Source organism: Neomonachus schauinslandi, chromosome 4 (genome assembly GCF_002201575.2).
Source record: "Neomonachus schauinslandi chromosome 4, ASM220157v2, whole genome shotgun sequence".
Lineage (NCBI taxonomy): Eukaryota > Metazoa > Chordata > Mammalia > Carnivora > Phocidae > Neomonachus > Neomonachus schauinslandi.
The window spans coordinates 57,171,314-57,189,116 of record NC_058406.1 but is presented as its reverse complement, the minus strand read 5'-3'; the positions used below and the strand labels follow the sequence as shown (position 1 = coordinate 57,189,116).

Sequence of the window (17,803 nt, the reverse complement as noted above, 5' to 3'; positions counted from 1 at the left end):
GTGGCTCAGGGGCCAAATTGCTTTCATGTTAAGAGTCTAAACTATGTGTCAAGGCTGGGGTGCTATGTCCAGCATTTTCTCTTTAAGGTCTGAACCAGCAAGTAGCACGGTTCACTTGTGCTTTTGCTGAGAACTAGTCATATGACCTCTTCTGGTTGCTGGGTTATGGAGGTTATGATATCATAAGGGAGGTTGCGAGTAAAAGACTTCCATGGACATAATTCCATTATGGAAAACATTTTGTACATAGGAGCTCTATCAGTCTTGTAAATCATACTAAAGAATCTGGGTTTAGGCTCTCTGCTTCTCCCCATTTGACAGACACCGCATCTTCTGGTGCAGTGCCAGCTGCATCCCGGAGACCGGATGGTAAAGGTCGGAGGAAACGGGTTTGGCCTTATTGGGCATCTGGTCACCAGGACTGCTTTTTAACTCTGGTAAAGTGGATATTGTTGCCATCAGTGACTCCTTCATTGACCTTAACTACATGGTCTACATGTTCCCGTATGATTCCACTCACGCCAAATTCCACGGCACCGTCAAGGGTGAGAACAGGAAACTTGTCATCAATAGAAAGCCCATCTCCATCTTCCAGGAGCAAGATCCAACCAAAATCAAATGGGGTGATTCTGGTGCTGAAAATGTTATAGAGTCTATTGGGGCTTTCACCACCATAGAGAAGGCTGGGGCTCACATGAAGAGTGGGGCCAGGAGGGTCCTCACCTCTGCCCCTTCTGCTGATGCCCCCATATATGTAGTGGGTGTGAATCATGAGAAGTATGACAACTCCTTCAAGATATCCAGCAATGCCTCCTGCACCATCAACTGCTGGCCCCTCTAGTCAAGGTCATCCATGACAACTTTGGCATTGTGGAGGGACTCATGACCACAGGTCATGCCATCACTGCCACCCAGAAGACCTTGGATGGCTCCTCTGAGAAGCTGTGGTGTGATGGCCCAGAGGCTGCCCAGAACATCATCCCTGCTTCTACTGGCACTGCCAAGGCTGTAGGCAAGGTAATCTCTGAGCTGAATGGGAAGCTCACTGGCATGGCCTTCCATGATCCTAATCCCAATGTGTCAGTCATGAATCGGACCTGCCGCCTGGAGAAAGTGGTCAAATACAATGACATCAAGAAGGTGGTGAGCAGGCATCGGAGGGCCCCCTCAAAGGCATCCTGAGCTATACTGAAGACCAGATTTTCTCTAACAGTGACTTTAACAGTGACACCTGCTCTTCCACCTTCAATGCTGGGGCTGGCATTGCTCTCAATGACCACTTTGTCAAGCTCATTTCCTGGTATGACTATGAAGAGGGCTACAGCAACCAGGTGGTGGACGTTACAGTCCACATGACCTCCAAGGAGTAAGAGCCCCCTAGACCATGAGCACCAGTGAGAGCAAGAGGAAGAGAGAGGCCCTCAGCTACTGGAGATTTCTTGCCCCAACTCATCCTCCAATACACTGAGAATCTCCCGACCTCCAGTTTCCATCCCAGACCCTCTGAAGAAAGGAAGGGGCTGGGGAGCCCTACCTTGTCATGTACCATCAATAAAGTATATCAATAAAGTATACTGTATCCAGCCAAAAGAAGAAGAAGAAAAAGAAGAAGAAGAAGAAGAAGAAGAAGAAGAAGAAGAAGAAGAAGAATCATCTGGGTTTTATACTGAGAAAGAGGGAATGACTTTGGGAGTTTAAACAGGAATGACATGACTAAATTTTCACTTTATTTTTTATTTATATATTTCTTTTTTCAAGTTTTTAAATTTCAGTTTAAAAGTGTAATGCTGGTAGCACCATAAAGAAAGGACTTGTGGGGTAACATTAGAAGCAGATATAATATGAAGGAGGCTATTTTGGCAATTCTGGCAAGTGGTTCTGAATTAAGCAGTGCCAGTAGGGGTGGAGAAGATGGGGCAGATTCCAACAATATTTCAGAAATAGATTCACCATGACTCCTGACTGATTTTTTATGAGAGAAAAGGAGGAAAATTCTAGGTATCTTGTGATTTCTGGCTTGAGTGATGAGGAGATCTTGGTAACATTAAACGAGGAGGAATGGGTGTGGGAAAGGCTCAGTCTGAAACATACTGAGTTTGAGACTTCTCCAGGATCTCCAAATGGCAGTATCCAGTGAGTTGTTGTATATATAAATTACACTTATCAGGAGAGAATATGAGGCTTCAAATAGATTTTATATTATTACAGTGATGATGAGAGGTAGTTGAAATTTCATATGAATGGGGTCATCCATAGTAATCATAGATTTATGTAATGACATAAGAATGTTGATTTCCAAATTCCACTTTAAACCAAAAAAGGGTTTTAGGTAAAAAGAAAAGAAAAAGAATTTAAATAATGTCAAGTTATGAAATCAGTGGGTTATTTATTTCATTAAGTATGTAATGGCAAAAGGAAAACAAAAAGTTCCTGCCAAATGTCAGATTCAAATACTATAAGAAGAGAACCATCATAAAACAGAAAATCATTACAAATAAGAGGGGAGGTTTTCTGAACTTGAGAAGTCTTCATGCATGAGTACTGCCATTATTATATGTACAGTCAATGAAGTACACGTTTAATTAATAACCCTATGTTCTCATAAGTATCTATCACGTTTGTTGATAAAACTAGAGGTGACCAATTTTATCCTTCCTGGCAAATAACCAGCCCCTTTCTGGAAACCCTGAATTATTTATATTTATATTTTCATTAACCTGTTAACTCAAGGATTGTCTCAATGTAATTACTAGTGGATTAAAATGATCATGTGACCCCTGAGTGAGAAATATGAACCAAAGACCCCAATGAAAGACCCTATTAGGTGATTGTTAAAAAAATGCCAAATAAACAACTAAATAATAACCAGATGTTAGAAAATGCTTGAAATTTCTTTAGATGATATTACTAAATTCAGGGAATGAAAATGTAAAATGTTTTTAAAGTATGGCAAAATACTAATATTTCCTTTCAGTTAGGATCATTAGGGTGAATTTTATAAATCATCACCATAATTTTAGTAAGGCTTACTTACAGATTATACTTGAGTTTAAGTGTACTGAGAAATTCTACAGTGATTTGACTTTTGCCCTGTCTAATCTGGTGTTCCAGCTCAAGTGTGATGTTTGGGTACTGACTCTTATATTTGATGTGTTACCTTTTTATCCCCTTCTGAGGTCTGATTTCTATTTTTATTTCTATATCACAAGGTGTTTTAAAGAAGCCTTTTGCTAAAATGCATCCAGATCCTCCCCTATTCTTTTTAAAGGAGGAGGGATATATATAGTATTTCAAAATAGATATCCGTAATCCAGACTGCAGAGACTTTTCATTATAGAATTTGAGTTTGGCTCCAAAATGTCAACTTTCATGTCAAAGTTAAAAGCCAATACCTTGAATAAGGGTTAACTCTTAGCCAATTTTGATAGGAATGAAATTATAGAACTAAATTATTATTTTTAATAATATAAAAGCGAAATTGTACTTGAAATCAAAACTAGCCAATTGTCTTATATGATGCATAAGTATAATAAACAATGATTAACTTTTATGTCTTTAAAAGTGTCCTTCATTTGCATATTTTATATTTAATTAACCATGGAAAATAATAAAGAAACATCATGGATTTCTTTAGTGGACATAAAGAGTCACTAAACTATTTAAATAGGCTTTTTGGGTGATGGGGGTTGACCAACTTCAAATTGAACTGAAGATATCTAAAAGGCAATCTCCAGTACATCCACGTTTGCAAGATCTTCACCTAATTATTCCTTTTGATGTTCTCCAGAAATTTAACTGATCCCTTTTGCATAACATACTGGTTGTGGATTATGTGGCTTAAATTGACATCCACATGCTAAGGACTTCCAAGTCTCTCTCCTATTTGGACTTCCCACCTCTATAGCCAACACCTGGCAGGACATCACAGTCAACTTAACCTCACTCATAACCGGCTTCGCAAAGCCTGCTTCTTCCCTGGGGCTCCCCATGCCCTGGCCACCAACCTGGGAATCATCCTGGATGACCTGCCCCTTCTGTCATTATAGTCACATAAGCCAATTCTGCCTCTATTTAATGTCCTCAAATCTGCCCATTTGTCTCTTTCCTCATTGCAGCTAAATTAGTTCAAGCGCCCTTATGTTATGGCTTATTCTAATCTTTCTTGCTGCCCCCAGCCTTGTTGCTCCCACCAACCCTCAGCTTCGCTCACCAAATGTATTCACTGTGTAGCTAAAGTCACCTCTTCTTCACATCATTTCCCCATGCTGCAGCCAGAGAGATATTTCCAAAGCATAGAAATAATCTTGGCACTTTTCTGAAGTTTTAAGAATTTCTCATTTCTCCCAGAATAATGTACAAACTTACTAGCACCACATACATGATCTTTAAAAATTGGGGCCCCTTATAGCTCTATTCTATTATTTATTTAGTTCCTAAATGTACCAGGCCCCTCTACAGCATTTTGGACTTTGTTGAGTGTTGTCCCCACCTCAAAACCTCCACCCACTGCCTTATCTTCTACTCTCTTTAAGGACTTAGCCTTGATTTTATTTCCCTGGTGAATTTTTCCTGACCAACCAAGGTTGGATTTTATATTCTTCCCATCTATTCCACCAGCACTCTGTTCTTACCCCAACGTTCTACTCCTCACATCATATTTCAATAATTAGTTTATTTATCTCTCTTCATGTACTTCAAGCTCCTTAAAGTCCTCATTGGGAGCAGGAACTGTTCTTTTTTTTTTTTTTTTTTTTTTAACCAGTGCCTCCACAGTGTCTAGCACCAGCCCTGAAATACAGTAGGCACTTAGTTAATATTCACTGATTGAATAAATGGAAACTAATTAGATGTTCTTTACATAGATGTGACAGGTGCATACATTTGATCGTTGGCTGTAAACATGATTCTATCCTAGTAAGGATTCCTTTACTGGTTTGTAATTGACACCAAAGTGGGCCCAGGGGAATCTAGGAGCAGCAGGAAGCAAAGAAACCAAGGGCTTAGGGTAAGAGTTTCTAAACAGAATTGTGGGTGGGCATCAAGAGCAAACTGCCTTCAAATCTAGGACCTAGGTTGGCTCTAGTTCCTAATACACAAACTTGACTTATTAATGCTGAATAAAGAAGGCTTTTAAGGTGAAAAAGAGATGGTTAGTCTCAGGGTCAATGAACAAATTACAGTTGCTTTGTTTTTCCTTGGTTCAAAACCAGCTCCTAGGCTATATCCATGCTCCATACATTTTTACCAGATCCCTCTTCTACTCACTAGAAGGTGACCTTTGGCAGGTTACTAAATTTCTTTTTTTTTTCCAGGTGGAAAAAACAGAGATAATAACACCTGTTCATTACTGCCAGGAATAAATCATATAAGGAAATTGCCTGAAACAATAACTGGAATAAACGTAGTTTTTTACCTTGTATCAAATAGTGTGACTTTAGAAAATTGCTGGAAGGAGCAAGCAAGTGGAGAATCTGACCATGGAAGTATGACAGAATGGAGGGAAAACCAAGAAAGTCTTCTGGTTCTTTTCTGTGCCAGCATCTGGGAAAACAGCAGTAGTGTCCTCCTAAGGACCAAGAATAGAAAAATGTGCGATGATGCATAGCAGCTGACTCTCACGTCAGAAGGAGTTGTTTTTCTTCAGGCTTTCATTGTGCATTTGGAAGTGTCTAGGAATAAAGTATGACCTGTGCTTTCTATGCTCTGATGACCTAGTCTGAGGTTGCCTGCGATACAGGGGACCAAACCCATGAGAGTCCCATAAACGATTCAGGGTCTGGCCATTACACACAGCACCTTTATTAGTTGTGCTCTCTTGTGTAATAAATCTCGTATGCTGAAAGAAAATACGTGTTGCATTGTAAGTGCTAACTTAATTTGTTAGAGTTATGACATTAGAATATATTTCACACCAAATAAGTCATGTTTATTATATAGTTTACAGAGAAATGTTATATGGTCTCTCAGAGACACTGAGCTAACAGGCATCTTTGCTGACACTAAATACAAACTACATGAGCTTTTACCAACTGCAGCCCTGAATTTCCAACTGCCACAAGTGATTTTCTCCTACTATGCCTCCTCACCCAAAACTCATGTATTTATAAGCATAATCTTCCTCCCTATGTTACACTGAGACCAATTGCAGTCTCTAATCCTACTTTCCATGATTTAAATGACACCTACCTCTACATGATTTGAATCGATTTTGATCTCTACTATTTTTAAGTCCTTTTATTTTGGTTTTAATTATGTTCCATTAGCCAACATAGAGTACATCACTAGTTTTTGATGTAGTGTTCAACGATTCATTAGGTGCATATAACACCCAGTGCTCATCAAAGCACGTGCCCTCCTTAATACCCATCACCTCTGCAAATTTATTACACATTGGTCTGTTCTTAAAAAACTTGATGTTTTCACATCCTAACCCCAACCAAGCTTCTCACTTTTCCTTGAAAAGACCATGTATCTCTGCGACTTCGTGTTAATTGCTTTTCTTAGCTTATCTTCTATCCCTTTCAAACTGGAAATTTTAATTCCTAGTTCTATTATCTCCTCTTCTGTAGTCTTTTTTTTTTAAGATTTTATTTATTTATCAGAGAGAGAAGGCGTGAACAAGCAGGGGGAGTGGCAGGCAGAGGGAACACATGCAGGGGGAGTGGGAGAGGGAAAAGCAGACTCCCCACTGAGCAGGGAGCCCAATGAAGGGCTCGATCCCAGGACCCTGGGATCATGACCTGAGCTGAAGGCAGACGTTTAACCAACTGAGCCACCCAGGCGCCCCTCTTCTGTAGTCTTCTTTGAATATTTTGGTAGTTAACACTTTCCACACCATCTCTTCGCTCCCATGGGTCGTTGAACTTAACAATACCACTGAAAGTATCTGTGTATGAATATTCTGAACTCCTAAAGGCTGGAAGCAGGTCACATTTATATCGATATTCCTAGTACAAGCCAGTATCTCTCTAAAAATATTTATGAAAGAGTACCCAATTCTTTATAAAATATTTTAAAAGCAAACACAAGCAATAAAACTGAGCCAAAACAACAAAAAAAGAATGTGCTAAAGATAAAACTTTTACACTGAATTTTCATATTAATAGAACCTGGAATTTTGCTTTAATAGGTATTAGGGTCTGTCTGAATTGATCCAACTGATTTTTCAATATTGTGCATGACAATTCAGCATAAAAGTTTTATCAATAGTACATTCCTTTTGGGGGGGGGGCGTCCCTGAGCTGCCCTTGGTTTTGGTGTCAGTCGGGTCACCCAGCTAGTGACCAACCTACTTTCATTAGAGAATCCTGTATATAGTGAATAAAATCTCTCTATTAAGCCATCTGAGTTTAAAATAATAATAATAATAATTTAGGCTAAAATGCCAAATGATGGAAAAATAATTTTTTGTTGTTTCTGCTTATAATAATAACTGAGCAGAAAGACTAGGCAAAAGGAAATGAGAAATGCCCTCACTTAGTCTAAATTAGAATACCTAGGTGAAAATTAGAGGAGGAAGTAAAGAAATATTTAGATTTGGTTGTGTATTATAAATATGTGCAAACAAAAGTGCATCTCTTATGTCACCTACAGTGAGAAATTTCTGAAATTAGCTCCCAGAGCCTCTTATTAACCCATTCCTGTCTTTAAAGTGCTTCCTTCCAACATTTTTATTCTGTTTCTCAAATCTCCTAGATGCTTTCTTGCACTTGACTTTAGGATCAGGGCACCTTGGTGGGTCATAATAGACACAGTCTTTTCCCTTTATTTCTGGTTTAAAGTATAAACCACATGTTTATATAAAGCACATCTGGTGATTAACAAGTATCTTAAAGAGCCAAGAAGAGAAAGTTGAAAGCTGCTAGGTCAGAAGAGGTCAATTTGAGGAAGCAATCATTGTGACAGCTGACATTATGGCTTGTAATGGGTTTGGCCAGCTGTGTCTTATGGAAGTTTTTTTTTCTGTTGTTATGGCTGCTTCTGTCAGGACAGCAGGTCTGGAGAGTGTTTTAGAAGGCTTGCTTTTCATAATCCAAATGATAAATCATCTTATGTAACTATTAACTTTATTTACAACTTCACACTGATGTAGGCAGATTCTCTGGATAATACTACATGGATGGCCTGTATTCCCATATTTATGGAGACACCTACTTGTCCCTACAGTCAGTCCATGAGCATTTTTATCGTTCAATATTTTAAAGTCCTATGCTGGTGATGGATGGGCCAATTTTGCTGATGTGGGAAAGAAGCAGGGAGAGACTGAGTTTCTCAAGAGCAAACAGTTAATGTGAAGCTGCAGAGTCAGGGGATGTAAAAGATTAAAAGAAACTCTGCTTTGCCAAACTGAGTTTCCTCAACAGAAGTAGCTGAATTCCTGAAGTGAAACCAGTCACTTTGAGATATGTGTCTTATTTATGGCGCAACATTTTCACAATGATGTATATTACTCATGTGTATGCTCAGAGACACAGGACTGTGAGAGAAGAAAAGGAGTAGAATTCAATAGGCCAATTACATTGGTTAGCTTTGGTAAAAGTCTTGGTTGAGATTGTTTTGCCTTGTGGATAGTTTACTGTGTGGTCTGATGTCCCCCTTCCCAGGTAATGAAGAGTTAAGTTTTCTAATTTTTACCTGTGCTTCTGATGAACTGGGGTAATAAAATTCTGCTTTTAAGTCATAGAGACATGTATAGATCACTTAGTAGATACAATAAGCCCCTGAAAGAAAGTCAATAAAGATTTTTTTCTACCCTGATTTTCTATCAGAATTGAATTGAATCCTGTGATAAAGCAGGATAGCTACATAATGTTGGGTAAACCAATGAACACTTCTAAGCCTCACTTTTCTCCTCTGTAGAAAGAGGGTAATGATAACTTGGTCTAGAGGAAGTCAGGAGAAGAAAATGAGAATATATGTGAAGAGGTTAACACAAAGATGGTGTATAAAAGTTTTCAATAAATGGAGCTATTACTATCACCATGAGTGATGAAATCTTTGAAGATTTTATTCTCAGCAACTGGAGCGATCCTATTCTTCTATGTGCCTATTGATTTATGTGCTTAGAGCATCATTTAACTTCTCAATCAGCTACCATGAAAGAGACTACTCCACCTATTGCCAACTGCTTGCAGTGTTGTTACCATTTTGGAGGATATGGCAGCAAACCAAAAAGTTAATACTTCCTTAACTTCTGAGTTAAAAAAAAAAACAAACAACACTCTGCCATTATCCTTTCTTTTTTTTAAAAGATTTTATTTATTATTTGAGAGAGAGAGAGAGAGAGCATGAGAGGGGGAGGGTCAGAGGGAGAAGCAGACTCCCTGCTGAGCAGGGAGCCCGATGTGGGACTCGATCCCGGGACTCCAGGATCATGACCTGAGCCGAAGGCAGTCGCTTAACCAACTGAGCCACCCAGGGGCCCCTGCCATTATCCCTTCTGAAGTCATTATTTCCAAGAATACCTAAGCACTGAAAGAAAAAGTATACAATGAGTCTCGCTATTAAAACTGAGTGGTTGTGACTTTTCTTACTCCCGGTGTTTGCTCAAGGACCAGATTGTTGCCAATGGATGAACAAAGTAGAGTCTTTGCTTCTTAAGCAGTCATTCTCTCCTTTCATGTTCATAACACCTGTTTATTTGGCATTTGTTATGTTCTGGTCCCAGGCAAATAAAAATGAATCTGAGATCATCTCTGCCCTGCCAAAAAACCATTGCATTGTTTAATGATATATATTTGGGAAAATACTGTAAATATATAAATTTATTTCAGCAAACATTGAGAAGAACATTTTTCAAAGCACAGTACTATGTGGGGAAAGATAACTAAAGGCATTTCCTAATAAGCTAGATGATAGGGAAAACTCAATTAAAATCCAGGAAAATTAGTGATGACAACCACAGCAAGGAATAAATAAAGTGTTATGAGAACTCAGAGAAGACAGAATTTATTCCTATCGTAGATGAACCTGCAAGCCTTCTTGAGGCAAAGGAAACTGCTATGGTTCTTGAAGGATGAGAATTAGTTTATTCATTCATCCATCAAGCATTTATGAAACCATTTGTAAGTCCTAGGCACTATAATAAGTATCAGAGTTGGAGAGAAGATATAGTTTTGCCCTTCAGAAGCCATGGTCTAATTATGCAAAAGAGAGACATGTAAGCAAATAATTATAATTGGTGGATTTATAATATTAAAGAATTAATGATGTACTAATTAGATTCTAATTTAATCTAGTCTTGTTACTGAGGGAGACCCTGATTCTACTTTAAATCTACAATCATGTGGGTGTCTATGTGTGCATGTCTATGTGGATGTGTGTATAGATGGGGGACCTGGAAACTCTTCACAAGGGAGACATTTGAATTAAGTCTTGGAGAAGGGTAAGACTTCAGCAAGCTGCCCCAGGGACTGGGGACACAGGAGCCTTCCAGGTAAAGAAGGAAGGAAACTAAATTTCCCTAGAAAACTGCAAAGAAAGTGTCTGTTTTTCAAAGAAGACATACAGATGGCCAACAGACACATGAAAAGATGCTCAGCATCACTCACCATCAGGGAAAGACAAATCAAAACTACAATGAGATATCACTTCACACCAGTCAGAACAGTTAAAATTAATAACACAGGATATAACAGGTGTTGGTCAGGATGCAGAGAAAAGAAACCCTCTTACACTATTAGTGGGAATGCACACTGGTGCAGCCACTCTGGAGAACAATTTGGAGTTTCCTCAAGAAGTTAAAAATAAAACTACCCTATAATCCAACAATTTCACCATGAGGTATTTACCCAAAGGATACAAAAATACTAATTCAAAGGCATATATGTACCCTGATGTTTATGACAGCATTATCTACAATAGTGAAATTATGGAAAGAGCCCAGATGTCCACTAACTGATGAATGGATAAAGAAGCTGTGGTATATATATCTAACGGAATATTACTCAACCATAAAAAGAATGAAACCTCTCATTTACAACGACATGGATGGAGCTAGAGAGTATTATGCTAAGCAAAATAAGTCAGTTGGAGAAAGACAAATACCATATGATTTCACTCATATGTGAAATTTAAGAAACAAAACAAATGAACATGGTGGGGGAGAGAAGAGAGGAAAACCAAGAAACAGACCCTTAACTATAGAGAACAAACTGATGGTTACCAGAGGGGAGGGGGGCAGGGGAATGGGGGAAATAGGTGATGAGCATTAAGGAGAGCACTTGTGATGAACGCCCGGTGTTGTACATAAATGTTGAATCACTAAATTCTACACTTGAAACTAATATTACATTGTATGTTAACTAATTGGAATTTAAATAAAAACTTGACATTGGGGAGGGTATGGGCTATGGTGAGCTCTGTGAATTGTGTAAGACTGTTGAATCACAGACCTGTACCTCTGAAACAAATAACACATTATATGTTAAAACAAAATAAGAAGATAGTAGGAAGGGAAAAATGAAGGGGGGGGAATTCAGAGGGGGAGACGAACCATGAGAGACAATGGACTCTGAGAAACAAACTGAGGATTCTAGAGGGGAGAGGGGTAGGGGGGATGGGTTAGCCTGGTGATGGGTATTAAGGAGGGCACATACTGAATGGAGCACTGGGTGTTATAAGCAAACAATGAATCATGGAACACTACATCAAAAACTAATGATATAATGTATGGTGATTAACATAATAAAAAAATTTTTAAAAAAACCCTTGAAAAAAAAAAGAGAGTGAAGTTTAGTGAGAGATGGAGAAAGAGATCTTGTAGTGGGAATGAGCATGTGAATTATGATCTAGACATGAAAGAGAAGAAGCAAAAACTCAGGTAGGGACCAGATCATGTAAGGCTTTGTACTCACCAACAGGGAGTCCCTGTGATGGCTACAGTTAGCTCAGTGGCTGGAAGCTGCTGTGGGTGTCTGGGTCAACACACTATAGTCTGGTTCAATGCTGCCAGAGTTCTGATATCCCTCATCCCACTCCCAGCCAGCTATGTTGAGAATATATACACTCTCAGTTTCAGAAGCCCTGAAGCCAAAGTCTATTGGCATTTCTTGACATACTTTGGGAGCATAAAATAACCCTTTATTTAGTTTGGAACTGTTAGCTTCATCTTTGGATATAAATGTAGTTTAGGTCCAAAAATCAGAGACATAAAATAGGACTATATAGTTGGAAGCATATTTTTTTTTTATTTGAGAGAGAGAGAGAATGAGAGAGAGCACGAGACAGAGGAGGGTCAGAGGGAGAAGCAGACTCCCTGCTGAGCAGGGAGCCCGATGTGGGACTCGATCCCGGGACTCCAGGATCATGACCTGAGCCGAAGGCAGTCGCTTAACCAACTGAGCCACCCAGGCGCCCTGGAAGCATATTTTAAACTGATAAGAGATTTCTATTTCTTGAGCAAGAGTTCAGGAATGGTTTCCTCTACGCTGTGTTGCTCAAAATAGCTAACTTCCTTTGTTCTTGGGACATTAGCATATTTGTCCATATTTCATTTACTCATTCACTAATCTGCCCCCACTGGTAGAAGACAAATACTGTTTATTTTTCACTTTCTACTGGAGTTTTCAAAGATCTAATAAATTATGGGAGATAAAGTTACAAGTTGAAAGTATTGCTTATTTCTCCATCCAGTTACTAGTAACATAGGAAGCAGCAGAGAAAAGTGCCCTTCCTTGTAAACTTCTGGGAACTTGGTAAAGAATTACCTTTCCACCTATTTCCCAGTTCACCACTCTGACATAAACACCATTTAGAAAAACTGGTTTAGGGTGAAAGCAATGTCATTTCATACAGAATGATGTGTGTCACAAAGTATTTGATTAACCAGGGTGGCCAAAGACAAAGTTAATTATTTGGTCAATATTTTACTAGGTTTTTCAGTTATTACCCATTTTATTTTTAGTTACTACTTTCTATTCTCTCCATCTACACATCTGATGTTTTACATGAATGTGCTTAAATTGTAAGGTCAACTGCAAAAGTTAACCCAAAGATTAAATCTTATTTTCTCAGAAACCTGTACCTGGCCTCATTCTCATAAGGCATGTTTGCAATAAAAGAAAAAAAAAAAAAGATGACTTTAGGAAAAAAGAACCACTTTTTTTTTAACCTCACTGTTTCTTTCAAATTGCTTTTTATAAAACCACAGCAAGATGTGACAACAGGATGATAGATAAGAACTACACAGCTTTTACCTTTTGAAAGTAAAAGGGGCCTCTGAAAATGGACTTCACATGAAAAGTGCCGAATCGAAGCACAGCTATGTCTTTCGTCTTTATTAGTACTTTATTTCATAACTTCAGATTAATCATTAAAAATACCAAAGGAGTTATATGTTTTCTAGAACAGACAGAGCATTCTATACAAGACCAGTTTACAAAGCTCTAGTTCACAGCTATCCTGAGGAACGGAGCTCCACAAAACCTGTGGTCTGGGGACTCTCTCAGTTCAAAGCTACTAGCAGGAGTTTTGCTTAAATCAAATCTTAGAATTGGACTCCCTAGTTCCCACATTGTTACTATGTGTGTTTTTGAAACAAAACAAAACAGAATCAGGTGTACAATAGAGGGATTCAACAATTCTATACATTACTCGGTGCTCATCAGGATAAGTGCGCTCTTAATCCCCTTCACCTATTTCACCCATACCCCCACCCACCTCCCCTGCAGGAACCATCTGTTCTCTATATTTAAGAGTCTTTTCTTGTTTCTCTCTCTCTCTCTCTCTTTTTTCTTTGTTCACCTGTTTTGTTTCTTCAATTCCACATATGAGTGAAATCATACGGTATTTGCCTTTCTCTGACTTATCTCACTTAGCATTATACCCTCTAGGTCCATTCATTTTGTTGCAAATGGCAAGATTTCATTCTTTTTTATGGCTGAGTAATATTCTATTGTAGATGTATACCACATTTTCTTTATCCATTCATCTATTGATGGACACATGGGTTGCTTCCATATCTTGCCTATTGTAAATAATGCTGCAATAAATATAAGGAAGCATATATCTTTTCAAATTAGTGTTTTCATCTTCTTTGGGTAAATACCCAGTAATGGAATTATTGGATCATATGGTAAGTCTATTTTCAACTTTTTGAGGAACCTCCATCCTGTGTTCCAGAGTGGCTGCACCAGCTTGCATTCCCACCAACAGTGTAGGAGGGTTCCTCTTTCTCTGCATCCTTGACAACAATTGTTGTTTCTTATGTTTTTGATTTTAGCCATTCTGACAGGTATGAGGTAATAGCTCATTGTGGTTTTGATTTGCATTTCCACAATGATGAGTGATGTTGAACATCTTTTCATGTGTCTGTTGGCTATCTGTATGTCTTCTTTGGAAAGATGTCTTCTGCCCATTTCTAATTGAATTATTTGCTTTTTTGGTGTGGAGTTGTATAAATTATTCATATATTTTGGATATTAACCCTTTCCTGGATATATCATTTGCAAATATCTCCTCCCATTTAGTGGGTTGTCTTTTTGTTTTGTTGGTTTCCTTTGCTGTACAAAAAGCTTTTTATTTTGGTGTAGTCCCAATAGTTTAATTTTGCCTTTGTTTCCCTTGCCAAAGTCCCTCCACATCTTTTAAACACATGCTACTACATTAGCAATTGCAGTTAGATATATTTTTAAAAATTTTAATTCCAGTATAGTTAACATACAGTGTTAAATTAGTTTCAGGTGTACAACAGAGGGATTCAACAATTCTATACATTACTCAGTGCTCATTATGGTAAGAGCACTCTTAATCCCCTTCAGCTATTTCACCCATCCCCCAACTCCCCTCTGGTAACTCTGTCTGTTCTCTACAGTTAAGAGTCTTTTCTGGTTTGTCTCTTTTTTTCCCTTTGTTCTTTTGTTTTGGCTCTTAAATTCCACATGTGAGTGAAATCATATGCTATTTGTTTTTCTCTGTCTTATTTCACTTAGCATAATACTCTCTAGCTCCAATCACGCCATTGCAAATGGCAAGATTTCATTTTTTATGGCTGAGTAATATTCCATTGCATATATACACACACATATAGCACATCTGAAGTTAGATATTTTTAACATGGTCAACGTGATTTATAATTTGGAATTTCTATAAAATGCAGTGCTTTTCAATCATTTACATAGGAGAAGACTACTTTTTTTTCCAAATTAGATATCTCATGAAAATTATGGTACTTCATGCCTAACAGCTGGTCTCCCAGCTTAAATGTCACTTTTCCTGGGAAGTCATTTTTATCCCATAAACTAGATTTATAATTAATTCTTCTTTTGTAACATAACTGCATGCTTTATTGAGATACACAGTAAAGCAGTAATATAATACAAGAGTAAGGCATATATTTGGTGAAGTCTGACATATTGTAAAAATGCAGTAAAACTGAAATTTAAAAAAATAATTAGTAAATGTTACAGTGTTGGTGTTGAAACATAATATACTGTGATACTCAAGTAAGAACCCAGTTATTTATAATTAATTCTTGAGGGATTTTTTTTGTTTGTTTAATGCTGTAAGTTTCTTGAGGCATAGTTACTATCTTCCTATTACCAATAGTCTCTAGCCCAGTGCCTGTTACATAATAGGGACTATACATGGTCCCTATTATGTTCTGTGTGTGTGTGTGTGTGTGTATGCAAATATATATACACACACTAAATATAGATATTTATATATATTACATATATGTATTACATATATTATATATGTGTATATTAATGATGATAAATGAGTTCCTTCACTAATAACTGAAAATATTCTTAAGCACTACAAGAACAGAACTCTACATAGTGCCTGGTAGATGAAAGTTGCCAGTATTTGTGGAAAGAAGAATAATGTCCCTTTAGACACTCCAAGTAGCTATAGCATTCTCTGGTGCACAAGTTGAAAACCATTAGATGAGTGGATAGGGCACCCACAGGGGAGCTAAGACATCTGGTTTACAGGTTTGAGTTTGGCATAGCCTCTGTGTTTCAGTTATAATTTTTGTTTCACTTGACTTATCTGGAGGTACTTGACATCATGGCCACTGGCTTGTCCACACTTTCCTGATTCTCTTCTCCTCAGCCTCCTTCATGGTGGACCACCTCTAGGAATCCAGTATAGCTCTCTTCACCTTTTTATTTGACATGCTGTTTTTTGAATGATCTCATCTACTTCTGTAGTCTTAGTTACTTGTGCATTGGTGACGTCTGGGCCTTATTTCCAGAGCCCACCATTCTCTTGAGCTCCAGAAGTATTTCTAACTGCTCCCAGACAACCTCATTTTTATGTTATATAGATGCTTCAAACTCTTGGGTATATAACACTATCCTCTCTGTCATACTCCATAATTATGCTTCTTTGACTGTATTCTCTGTTTTGGTTAAGGGCATTGGTTTGGAAACTAATAGTCATCTTAAATGATTGTCATCTCCTTTACATATGACTGATTCCTGGTAGTTTTACCTCTTCAATAGCTCTCAAGCCCACTCTATATAATTTGTTCCCAAAGCCATGTTACTTACTCTTGTATTTGTTCCCAAAGCCACTTACTCTTGTATTATATTACTGCTTTACTGTGTATCTCAATAAAGCATGCAGTTATGTTACAAAAGAATACTTCCCAAAGTATTGGGTCAGAACCCCAAGATCTCACATGAATTACCTATCCTTTATACTGCTGATAAAATATCTTCCTTTTTAAATCAGGAATACAGCATTTCATTCCCTTACTGAAAATATATCAATGGAGGGCGCCTGGGTGGCTCAGTTGGTTAAGCGACTGCCTTCGGCTCAGGTCATGATCCTGGAGTCCCGGGATCAAGTCCCACATCGGGCTCTCTGCTCAGGAGGGAGTCTGCTTCTCCCTCTGACCCTCCCCCCTCTCATGTGCTCTCTCTCATTCTCTCTCTCTCAAATAAATAAATAAAATCTTTAAAAAAATAAATAAATAAAAGAAAGAAAGAAAGAAAGAAAATATATCAATGGATTATATGCCTGATTTAATAGTCTCTGTGTAGCTCCAGGAGGAACAATGAAGTTCAGGAAGAAAATATTGGGACTTCTCTTTATATTCAGCCTTTTTTATTATGTGATATTTGATATTTACTAAAGAATGTGACAAAAGTACAAGTTATAAAGTATAGTAAAAAAATGCATACCTGTGAACTCACCACTGACTTACATCCTAGAACATCACCAGAACTGTCCCATCTACCTCTGCTTTCACCTCTCCCCACCTCTTGCTTTCACCCACCCATCCCCACCCAAGTCAAATTTAACTTTTTTATAATTTCCTTACTTTTTCATAGGTTTATGACATATGTATTTATTTATAAATACTATATTGTATAGTTTGCTTGTTCCTAAACTTTCTAAGTGGTATTACACTATATTTGCTCTTTGTAACTTGTTTCTAAATTCAGTATTATGTTTTAAAGATTTGTTCATAGTGTTGTGTGAAGCTGTAGTTCATTAATTTTTACTGAGGAAGAATATGCCACTGTGCAAATGCCTCAAGAGTTATTTATCCACTCTCTTATTGATGGATATTTAGATTTTTTCCAAGTTTAGCTAATATGGACAATTCTACTATGGATAGTATTATTTTTTTAAAGATTTTATTTATTTATTTGAGAGAGAGAGAGAGAGAGAGTGAGCAGGGGGAGGAGCAGAGGGAGAGGGACAAGCAGACTCCGTGCTGAGCACGGTGCCCGATTTGGAGCTCAATCCCACGACCCTGAGATCATGACCAAAGCTGAAATCAAGAGTGGGACACTCAACTGACTGAGCAATCCAGGTGCCCCAATGGTAGTATTAATACATTCTCTTG

The 17,803-nt window shown here is 37.9% G+C and overlaps 1 pseudogene; it reads left to right on the top strand.

Annotated features, from left to right (window-relative positions):
- Positions 1–366: 366 nt before the first annotated feature.
- On the top strand, positions 367–1,370 carry LOC110570137 (annotated as a pseudogene).
- The last annotated feature ends 16,433 nt before the right edge of the window (positions 1,371–17,803 follow it).